The sequence below is a fragment of the Ambystoma mexicanum genome, chromosome 11 (genome assembly GCF_040938575.1).
Source record: "Ambystoma mexicanum isolate Mex_15411 chromosome 11, UKY_AmexF1_1, whole genome shotgun sequence".
Classification (NCBI taxonomy): Eukaryota; Metazoa; Chordata; class Amphibia; order Caudata; family Ambystomatidae; genus Ambystoma; species Ambystoma mexicanum.
The window spans coordinates 1,337,463,082-1,337,475,246 of record NC_090934.1 but is presented as its reverse complement, the minus strand read 5'-3'; the positions used below and the strand labels follow the sequence as shown (position 1 = coordinate 1,337,475,246).

Genomic DNA, 12,165 nt, shown 5'->3' with positions numbered 1-12,165 from the left:
AAATAAGCCACCGTTCTCGTATACAACTAAGGGAAAGTTACAAAATTCGCAGGACCTCGAATTTCATCATTTGGATGGTTCACATTACCCCAGGTAAGGAAGAATGGTACCCTACTGGCAGGCAGATGAAGGCACACGTTGCTCAGCCTGATGGGGAAAATGGCATCCTCATTCCTGCCACTCCGAATTGGTGGGAGCAGATGTCACTACTATGCTCCTATCATCTTCAAAGGAAAAGGTCGCTCATTATGTAGCCAGACAGACGTTTTGGACTTACTCTCCCATGATGAATAGCCAGAAAAGGCAGTGGTGGAGGATCATGGGATTTGTAGTTAACAATATCTGGAGGGCCACGTAATGAGGTACAATGTTTTTTCAATCTTTTTTTATCACAGAGAAGGGTGAGATAGAGACTTCAGTATCAATTTCCCAAAGTCTGAGAGTAAAGTGGTCCAAAACCACAGTGCAGGATAAACAAAGAGGCGGCTAAAAATCTAACTCAAATTTACTGACGGCAAGAGCACCTCGGCAACGCACATGGATCGAAATTAAGATTGGATAAGCAAGAGTTAAAAGCATCTCCAGGGTGTCCACCATTATCAATGAGCAGGAGCTACCACTGAGGAATGAAGAGCTAGTAAATACCATTCTGAAAATCTAACTTCCACATAAGATGCAAACCTAACATGTTGCCAATTATGTAGGACCCCTTAAGCTTTGAGTGTCATATAGATGTGTCCTAATGCATATTTAGAGATTGTCCCACATGGGTATGTTTATTCGGCATCAGTTGGCCTGATGAGCCAGTAGTAGCTCCTGGTAACTGTTGGTGTCAAGCTAACCAGGCTGTTCTAGGCTACAAGTAGAGGCTAAATACCTCCCAGCTCCACTCAACCCTCCATGCAAAATGACTATAAGAAGAAAAAAACAGTTAGCAAAGTAACTTATCTTTATAAGGAATGTAACAATGTTTTCACAAACAAGTTTCATACTGCTGGCCATCGTCAAAATCCTTTAGTCTAATGAGCTGATGCAACTGTCCACGCACCCACCCAGCTTCTCCTCTTGCTTTCTCTCCCCAAGAACGACTTCCATATCTGACACATCCTTTATTTAACATAGCCGGCCAGCATAAAAATAATCTTGAGTGTTTTGTTGCTGCCTCTCTAAGAGTGGGCTCCAATGTGGGGGGAAAGATACAGTCACTGTTTTGGGCAAACAGGAGCTATTGGAAAGAGAACGTGGGTGCTGACATTAGTGTCCATTTTGAGAATATGTTGTGCGGCCATTAGTGGCTGTCTTGTTTTCTCCATCTGAAGATTGCACCATTCTGGGAAAAGGCCAAATTTGGTGCTTAGTCAGCACTTTGAGAATCTCAGAAGTGCTGGAATGATAGGTAAGAGGCCTGCCTTTTACTGCTCTCAAAGGGGAGGTCATCTACAAGCTGACCCTTACCGGATGTGCCACAAGTGCAGTGCGTGAACAATGAATTATATAAGGTCTTGCTTCTGTTTAGTGATTAAAGCACGCAGATGAACATGGGAGAAGATGAAGGTAGTAGGTTTACTCAGTTTTCCCCTCCAAGCTTTTCTTTTTGCTACCTCTGTCAAAGCCTCTGGTTCGGTGCTAAAATCTGACAATTGACCCCAACATTCCCAGTCATTCGGTGATGTTAATAAAGACTCATGGCACATCAACATATCCACACGCGTGGCGCAAAATCGAGTGCTACTGCAACACGTTCCTATCATCTCCATTTCTTGCTTAGGGAAGCAGTTTTTACCTCAGCCTATTACAGGGTTCTTCAACCTGTCGCTCTCCAGATGTTGTGCACTACAACTGTGTTGATCCCTCTTCATTAAGTATGCTAGATAAAGGCTGATGGGATTTGTACTGCAGAACATCTGGAAATCCAAGGCTTGCAGAGCCCTGGCCTACAGAAACTATCCTCATCTACACTCTAATAACGAAATCTCGTATAGGCACACACATGGCAGAGGCATGTCAGGTATACTCTCCGACATGAGAGGCAGAATATTTTAAACAGAAGCCCTTTGCCAGGTACCCATAAATCCTTCTCGCCCCAAGGCTTTCTGCTATTCAAGGTATTCCTTCCATGACTTGTCCCGTTAACGGGGAACATTTACCACCTAACCGGTATAGATCTGTAGTAAAGACACTTTCTAGTGAGGCCTTCTGGGACCAACTCTCCTGATTAAGGATATGTAAGTAGTAGGATAGCAGGCTTTGCTTTGTATCCAATAAAGCAGGGCCCTTTAACCTTTGGCTCTACAGATGTTTTGGACTACAACTCCCATGATTCCTCACCCTTGGCAATACTGGCTTGGGTGGATAGGAATTGTAGTCCAAAACACCTAGAGAACCAAAGGTTGCAGACCCCTGGCATAAAGGAACAGGATGCACAATAACTTGTTACATCTGATTTGGGCGCAGATAAGTAGGACATATTTGAACTATTTGTCCGGTTGGCATGGCTCATGATTATGTGTAAGTATGAAGAAAGCATGTAGTTGTCTACAAACATACTGTTGTTTCTCTGCCCGCAATTTATTTTTGGATTTGTAAGTGCGGCTTAGACCCGAAGGTATCTTGGTGCTAGTGGGGAAACGCTCAGCGAAGGACAGAAGAAGACAGCCGGAGGAGAAAAGGCTACCATTCATCTAAGAAAAGAGAAACGTTTTCAGCACCTTCCTGAATGCTAAATGGTCAGAGGTAGCATGCAGCAAGTAAGGAAGAGAGCTCCACAAAGTTAGGGCAGCCACTGAGAAGGACCTCTCCCCCACAGTGTTCCAGGCATTACCGAGACATAGATAGCAGTAGCTGACTTGCCGTGCGTAGTTGTCTTGATGGAGCAATTTGACAAACCTGTTGCATGGGTAAAGTGTACCAGCTCCATAATAGGCCCGATGGACAATACAAAGAGATTTAAAAGTAATTTGCACCTCCACTGGGAGCCAATGTAAGTTCTGTAGTACTATGGACACATGGGCAAATTTGGCCATGACCATAGCCAAACAAGCAGCAGAGTTTTGCCATATTTGTAGCTGTTGAATCAGGAATTTTGGCTGAGCAAGTAGTGTGGAGTTACAGTAATTCAACGTCCCTGAGATGGTTGCAGAGCCCACTATGCTACGCAGATGAGTCGCAATAAATTGAATCACCTTTCTGAATGCTCTTAATTTGAGATGGCGCGGCAACACACCTGGCTCTAACCTGTGGTAGTGCGAAGGGAGATGCAGCGATCTTAATTCATATATTCTTTACCAGAGGGATGGGCGTCGGTAGGGGGGCCCAGTGAAGCGGGCCAAAGGTAATCAGTCCACAAAGATTGAATGTTTGGAAAGTGACCAAAATCCATTGCCTCTGTCTTCTCAGCGTTCAATTTCAGCCAGTTTGCGTTCATCCAACTACCTATATCGTTTACACAATTTCTGAGGTGTGACGCCGCTGAATTATGCTCACGGTCAATTCCGTAAGCATAGAAGAGACATCCGTGAGACTGAATAAGTTTAGCAAGTGGTAGAACAGAGATGTTAAAAAGTAACAGTGAGATGGCTGAGCCCTGCGGGACCCTGCATGTGAGAGAAGGGGCAGAAGAAAAAAGGGGAAGCAAAAGTATTTGCGCCCGATCAGTGAGAAACGATGAAACCAGCCAAGGGCAGAACAACCAATGCCGGTTTATTCTAAGTGGCGACACAAGGTAAGGTGGCAGAATGTGTCAAATGCTGCAGAGAGGTCCAGCAAAATGAGCAGGCCTACTCTCCCCTGATCCACGACCATAGCAAGGGCATCCATAACAGAGGCAAGCAGAGATTCTGTGCCCATTCCGGGTCAGAAACCCGACTGGAACGCATCAAGAATATTGGAATGCTCAAGAAAGTCTCGAAGCTGGGGCATAACAATCGCCTCAAGTGCCTTGATCAAAAATATTATGAGGGAGATTGGCTGAAATATAGCGGGGACATCCGGATCCAGGGCGCTTCAGGTGCAATGGAATAGACCAGTCGCCAGGGAGTGGTAGAGAGCAACCATAAGCATTGGTACAATCTCTACACCTAACTCTTTGATCTATTTTAGGGGTATGAGATGGTGACCTAAATTGCATGATAATCTTGAAACCCTGATCTTCAGTAACCGGGTGGAAGAGCAGAAATAGCACCTCCACATGATTAGGAATGGCTTCTAGAGAAATAGGTAAAAGATAGATCCTGTGTTGTACAAGAAATGTTTTGTGGAATTTTAGCTCATTTCACAACGAAACGGTCTGAAAGAGCATTGCATAAAGCTTGAGATGCTGGGATGGTTGAAACGGCAGATAGTGCCGAACGTTCACGGTTTACCGCAATGCATAGGGAGGGTCTGTGATGGAACATCTTGTGAACTGTGCAAAAACTCTCAGGTACTTCATATAACATTCACCTCGCAATGGGTGGACTGAGGGACCACTAGCAGCCTGGGAAGTATAGACTCCAGCCCACTCAAAATATACAGCACTATGATAAACCTCTGCGCTCAGGAGCACTGCCACAAAAAAAGACTTCTCAACCCATTGCCAACAAGGCTGTAAAAGGTGGCGAAGGGATGTTCCCTCTCACACACTTTGCTCTAATTCAGCGAGCAAAGGCACTGTTACAAAACAAACATAACTGTCAACAGATTGCTTTATGTAGTGCTATTTATCATGATTCACAGCACTAGGGGCCTGAATCTGTTTACCTACACTTTGAGCACAGAACTCAGAGGAAGCAAGCACCTAACACAGTGAGCTATCTGTGCTGCAGGGGAACATGTGTAGATATGGCTGACTAGTGATCAGACGTCTCTTCTTCACACCGGCAGTAGGAGGAAGGGGCTTCACAAAGTCTCACAGGCTCCAATTATTTCGACTTTCTTGAGACAAACCGTGGATTGAAAAGGGGTGAGCCTGGTGTCGTTCAAGGGGCTAGCCGTAAACCTGCAGGAGGCCAGCTCCAAAGTCTTTCCTGCTGATAGCCCCATGGGGTAACGCCCAACCTATTGTAATGGTCAGTGCGCCACTGCCCTTGCTTTCTACCAGTAGAATGTACATGCTGGCCTCATATTGGGCTTTGAAATCCCCACATATAGTTTTAAGTCCCTGAAAGTGTCGATTAATTAGGACCCAACAATAGCAAATTAAGAAATATAATCAGGAAAATTAAAGGGGAGTGCTGAACTGAAGGTGAACAGTAAAAACACCAATCAACATGGTAGGGCAGTCACAAGTAAATCAGGACAAGTGAAGGCGATTTTGTTCTTCAAGGAAGTTATCAGTATGCTGGCCCAAGCGGATACAGCGGACTTGTTCTACTCTGGACCTACAGTGCAACATTTCCGGTAAGATAGCTCAGCGGGTTGAGTGCTTGCTGCTGCGATCTATGTGTGATCTGCAAGTCACAGGTTCGAATCCGAGCAAGGCCAATTCATCCTTTCATCCTTCTGAGGTCGATAAATGAGTACCAACTTCCGCTGGGATGATAATTGTATGCAAATACATTCTAAGTACAGCGCTTTGTCGAAAGTGCTATATAAATAACAAATCATTATAATTTCAAAGTCATAAATAGTCTGACAAAAAGTGATCTGGGTCTTAACGACAGCATGCAACAACAATGCCACAAGTGGCAACAGTCGGAGAGCATCTCAAAGCGCAGATGACGTCGAACGAGGTGAAGCCCTGCGGTCAGTACTAGAGTGGGTCTATAAAAGACTCTTAAGAGTTCCCAAAGAAGGACTAAATCGATCTGTTGGAATCAGCATGTTGGGCGGGCTTCATAAACATAGAGTCTAATCAGGCAAATTGGAAGCACTGAATCAGCATTTGATGGTAGACTCCAAGAAGGATTTGAGGGTCTGAGAAGACAAAACACTAAAATTGAGCAGCAAAACAATCCAGGTAGCTTCCTTTTAGGTGATGCGAGCAGAGATTGAGAAGTCACGAATGCCCTCCATAGGGTTGTTTGGTTTATGAACTGTGTGCAGAGATGTTTAGCATGACATAAACAGGTATTCATAAACTTAAGAGAAAAGAGAGAAGGCCACAACACAACTTTTGGAAAGGATTCATAGAAAGAGAAAGGCTAAGTTGACTTTATATATAGGTATATGAAAAAAATGAAAGATAGCCTGTCAGCACTATATGCATAAATACGAGGGATTAATTAACAAAAGGTAAATGGTTATTTACAGTATGAAACACTGATGCAAATGTAATGGTTTGAAAGGAGAGCAAAATGATTTTAGGTTAGATCCTAGAAAGATGTGTTCTGCCATAAAAAGAGGCAACTTCAGAAATAATGACCCAGCTAAGGCGGTGAGAGCAAAGCCCACCATTGCATACAGAGGAGGGACACAGAAAAGGTTACTTTACTGTAGTGGCGGGCTTGTTGCCAATGGAGGGGCTTGGCATAATGGACACGTGGCATCCATCCAACTCTGCAGTCCTCAAATCGTTCGATTACGCCAGCAAGGCAATTTTTTTATTCATTATGGTGCTAGAAAGGGGTCTGTAGAAATGCTATATGAGAACTATAGCCCACCTCTGCCATTCACACGAGCTTGTGGCTGTATCAGACACTCCGCAACACCGATGTCAAAACGTACATGTTTCCTCATTATTGGCGACTCTTAAATGTGTGCAAAGAACACAAGAGCCATTATGCCGAGACATATAAATGTGCATGCTTGGATAACGTGCTGACGAATGAAATGCCACCTGTGCCAGTGGGATCCCACGTGGGCAGGCTCTCCCGCTTAAGCCGTGCAAATCAATTCCACTAAGGGCCACTTGTGTTGTCTTCTTAGGTCCCATGGTTTTGCATTATCATCAGCAAGCAAGGTTACACAACCCCAATTATGATCCAGCTGAGATGTCAGCAAAAATGCCAATGAGCCGCCAGTGCCTCATTGTTAGGGACGCAGGCAAGGCCCCCATTGTCTAGCAGGGGCTAATTGCCCAGTAAGGAGGATTCGAGCTAAACATGATTAAATGTATTCATGTGAACTATCAATGACACAAAGGGGCAGTAACCTTAACAGAAGCCAAGGGCCTCAATGGGACTTCTCTTTCCCACACTGCAACATGCTGTACTGCTGTTGCACACATATCCGAAGACAATTCCAATTTAATAGTATTGAGATTTTAAAGTGTATACTGGGTTACATTATGCATTTATATTGCGCACATCCGCCCCCGGTGCAGCCTCACAGCGCTCCTGGCTTGCCCAGAAGCCTGGATGGAAGGGTACGTGGCTGCAGTGTGCCCGAGTGTACATGGTTCATGTGTGTGCGTGCATTCAACCGGAGAAGGCGGAGTTTGTGCCACAAATCAGCAATGTACTATATTTTTGGTGTAATGGACCACGGGCACACCGATTGCTCCTGCTTTGCTGGTTGGGGCTCTCCCGTGCTTTCATGGCCATGCATGTCGTGAAGCTAGCAAACACCATTAGAGCATCTTGGCGACATTGCAGTTGTATGTTCATTTCAAGAGCACTCATGGCCGGTCACCATTTTGGTGTGGTATAGCACTATTTGCAGACTACGAAAAATTGATGACATACTAAATGTACACCTCCTTTGATAATCTTTACATCCTTTGACTCTCCAGATGTTTTGGAGTACAAATCCCATCCGCCTTATCCAGCAAACTCAATGGTGAGGGATCATGTGAGTTGTAGTCCACAACATCTGGAGATCCACAGTTTGTAAACCCCATTCAACGCAATCCTGCATTGAATATCCTGGCTTTGCACGTGCGGGTATGTCATACTTTCGGGAGGTGAGGGGGTAAAGGGACAGGATTCTGACATGAAGCATGACTGCTCAGGGGTACTCTGCTGCCGAGGCTGCCACGCTCTTGATTGCTCTAGAAAACACTTTCTGATTGGCTCCAATGTGGGCAGCGTTCTTGAGCAGGGAATTAGGTATTTCAGAAGTTGAGTGCATGATGGTAGATTGTGGAGGGAAATCTCCTGGGTTACGCAGTGATCATGGATCTTCAGCCATCGGCCACTCGGTATCCGGAATCCAACAGATTGCCGTGTTCTGTGAAACTAGGATTACATGGAAAATGCCTGTTTATCCCAGGACCCGCAGTAAACGCCAGTTCAATGCGTGATCATGTGCACTCTATCACACAGGCCCTGCCAAACGACAGTGTCCTGTGATCCTAATGCAAGACAGCACCTCTTCCGGGGCTTTCCACAGCCCTGTAGCCCTGGGACATTCAGAGCATGGACTTGGGTGCATTAGGCAAGGCCACCACATGCTGCATGCTGGACCATCACTTGCGGGGGTGAAAACGATCAGCCCTATAACTAAATCCCAGGAACCTACACTGATGGTGGAAAGGTTTAACAGATTCCTTGGAATATCACAAACTTTCTTCAAGTACTTTCTGCTCTGCTGGCAAATATTTAAATATGTCCTGTCTTGTATGTCATTGTTAAGACAAAGGTATTCCCATATGCAAGGCTGGCTTCCTTGATGGTGTGCGGGTTTCTTCTGAACTCAAAGTACGGTGCACGCGCACGCCTTGGGAGAGCACATGCAAAGCCTCCACCCTAAGAGGCGGGCTCCCGAGAAGGCCTTGCATAGGCTGGAGTTCATTCACCAGGGCCACACACGTGACTGTTGTCATGAGTCAGTGCAGTAACGTGTGATATTGAACTGTCATCAGACGTTGGGCCTGATGTACAACGCGTTTTTTCAATGAGGCTTGCCCATTCAAAAACATTTATTTTGTAAATCAGGGGCACTCTATTGAGAGACTTTTAGATATATATAACATGTGTGTACTTTACGCATGTCAGAAAAGGTGATGTGATTGGTAGGAGTTCACAAAGACAAAGGCAGTGCACGTGACTTGCACTGGCGCTGGATGTCTTTGCTTGCCCCTAGACACAAATGTGTCCTCGTGCGTAGGGAAAGTTTTGGACCCATGCTGTGGCAAACGCCCCCCTACACCACCCTGGTCGCAAGATCATTTGGGTGCGAGATACTTGGTTTGTGAGTGCCTATGGCAAGCCTCAAACAGTGGGAGCGTGTTGATGGTTGAGCTGTGTTCCCACTATTGGGAACTTCCTCACTTCCACATCTGAAAAGACATCCCCGGCGCATGACGCGCTCGAAAGTGACACTTACGCAGGTGGGGGGTCATTTTGGAAGCCCCGTACAGTAGAAGCACGAGCGCAGAAGTGTGAGATTTACGTCTGTATTGTATCACCTTTCCTAGGCATCAGACTGGCAAGTGCAGGAGAGCGTGCACCGGCCGCCGCGTGCCCACCCACGACATTAATTTACGGGCTCGGCCCAAGGCGCTAAACAAGCTTCCTCCTCGTCCCTCCCGACGTAGCACTCAGCTCAAATGGTCCACTGAAATCCACGAGACTCAAGCCATGCATTGAAACTATCTACACTATGCACGAATTCCCGCACAGGGCAACCTCGCGCTGCCTGCCACGCAAACTGCGGGCTTCGCGCGGCTGCAGCAATCCGCGATGCGGGCAGTATTGCTGCTGCACAACAAATAGCCAAGCGAAGGGTTTGCGTGTTGCATCTGCGCAATCACACACCCGTCTTCATCAGTGACCACTGTGTCGGAGCGGAGGGCGAGGGTGGCTACACTTGAGGCGCCCCGGCTCCCCGTGGTGTACAGTGACGTGCTGCGGGGTCCAATCTGCCGTGCAACCCGTGGCGGCCAGGCACTACTAACGCACGGGGAAGCGCGCACCACGCGGACGTTTGTAAGAGGATTCCATTGCCAGCATCCACACAGCAGCACGCGATGCCACAGCAGAGCACGTTCGCCTGCCGGCAGGGAAACAGAGCTTTGTAGTGGTTAACGCAGCCCTGAAATAAGATCCATGGGCGAGTTCCATTGGTTGCCGCCGGTGCAGGTTGTTTGCTGAAACCACTGTGCCGTACACATAACACACTCAGGTCTGCTGCGGCGAGCGCGTGGCGGGTAGAGTGCTTAAACCCCTGCACCCCGATGAAGCTAGCCTCTAACCTCACAGATAAGTCAAATGTTATCTGCTAAGAAGGCTTTCCAGGGCGGGAAACCAATGAAAGCCAGGGATTAAATGGAGTGGGAGGGAAAACCAATGAACGCGAGGGATTATGTCAAGTATCAGCGCCCGTAACTCTGCGCTTAACCCCCTCGGTCTCAACACGCACCACAGACAACTGCGAGTTCACGCGGGAGTTTAAGAGCCCGCGCTGGAAAATAGACCCAACATCTCTCCGCGGGAGGGTGTTTGCGTTGTGGTGGAACCACGCACGTTGCGCCACATTTTAGCCGGTGCAAACATTGGAACACAGATGCAGGATTTAAAACTATATTTATGTAAATAAGGTGCGCACAAGGCCTCGCGCAACGTTTGCGCCGAGACTCCCAAATGCCCCCATTAGGCGCTGTATTTGAGCTATGTTCCCCATTTGGCATGCAGGTAATCTGTTGCAGGTGGCACTAGACCGCGAGGCTGCACTCAGAGCTCCAGAGCCTGTTAGGAAAGGAAACCCCTATGGGTTTCTTCAGGGAGGGGAATGCACGGTACTGCGGCCGCATCTCTTTGAGAATAGTGCGCATTTTACGCCTGTCACTGTTTCGGAAGCAGGGTCGACGATGGGCTTTCAGCGGGTGGCCTCCGCTTTGTGATGGCTGGGGGAAGGGGCGGGGGTCATATTGAAAGATTACTCGAGGGTCAGAAATGCACAAGCAGCTTGTAAAGCTCAATCCATTACTTAAGCCCTGCCTGGACCAGAAAATAAAAGTGTTTTTCATCAAAATCAAAAACACATTTACTGCATGAAAATAGACCGAGGACTGTCGAAATGGAGGGTGTTATACATCACGAGGAAACGTGCATGTGTGAGCTAAATGTGTCAGCATGGGTCTATAGGAACCACTGTACATTTCTGCAACATATTGTCATATTTTCTAAAAAAAACATTGATCTATGGGCAAATATATTTAATCGAAACATCGCATTTTTACAAATAAAAAGTGCAGATCGATTGCTTTGAAAATTATTACTACGAAAAATATGGCATATTACACCTAAGTGGAAGTTAAGCATAGCAATATTGAGGTGGCCATAAGTTAGACAATAACAGGTCTTCGAGTTAAAATAACAATAATATACAGCATTAGCAATACACAGATTGCGATATAGCAGCGGCAGGTGGGGGTAGCACAGTCATAGCTAAATAGAAGGCAGGGTGCATGCACACAAGTCCAGAATACGACCCATTGTAGCCTAGAAGGGTGCACATACCTTTCTGAAATGGTCCTTAAAATAGAAAATGCAAATGAGCGGCATTAAAAGGATTCCCTGTTCCCTGGCAGAGCACATGCCTCTTCCCTTCCTCTGGCGCTCCATTCAGCCATGGCACGCGACAGTGAACCACGGAGCGACGGCGGCTGCGTGCCAGTGAATGGGTTCGCGCGCAGCTGCCCGGCGTGCCGCGCGCGCTCCCCCTCCTCCGGACTCCGGCGCGTTCCCTCTAGGCGGCGGGGTCCACCTCCCGCGCGCAGACGCTCCTGCGCGCCCAGTCTCCCCCCCCTCTCCCACCCCCACCGATCTTGCAGCCGAGCGAGCGCGTCAGGAGCTGCGCGGCGCGGGGAGCCTGCCGCCGAGGCGTTCCGGGTCGGCCACTTCACACATTGTTGTGTCTCCTGCCGCATACGCCGCCGCTGCCACGGCCCGCCCAGCGGCGAGCAGCCCCCTCTGCCCGGCGTGTGCCTGGATTTAGCAGAAGCCCTCGCGCTCCGAGGCAGCGGGGCATGTAATGCTCGCGAGCAGCAGCAGCAGCAGGTGCGGCGCCAGGGGTGCTGCTGCTGCTGCTGTCTCTCACCTCTCATTGGTCGGTCCGCCGCGACCCCGAGCCACAGGCCAGAGCCCCCGTCCCCTTGCCAGCAGCCGGTCACATAGGCAATGAAAGTGATGCATTCCCCAATCATTATCGACCCATCTTCAGCCCTGAGCCTTACACGCAGAGCATTATGCAACGGCTGCCCAAGCCATTCAGTAGAGGTGGGTGTGTGCAGATGGATTGCTTGCCAGGGGCTATTTTACACTACAGCACCAATGGTGCAAGACACTGATTCATAACATGATCCGT

The 12,165-nt window shown here is 47.7% G+C and overlaps 1 protein-coding gene across 1 annotated transcript in view; it reads right to left on the bottom strand.

Moving 5' to 3' along the window:
• Positions 1 to 11,598, bottom strand: part of UNC13C (unc-13 homolog C) — a 1,404,640-nt gene extending 1,393,042 nt beyond the window's left edge. The window contains exon 1 of the mRNA XM_069624856.1: positions 11,319 to 11,598. The gene's annotated coding sequence lies outside the window, so the exon portion shown is untranslated. The remainder of the gene's footprint in view (positions 1 to 11,318) is intronic.
• Positions 11,599 to 12,165: the final 567 nt, after the last annotated feature.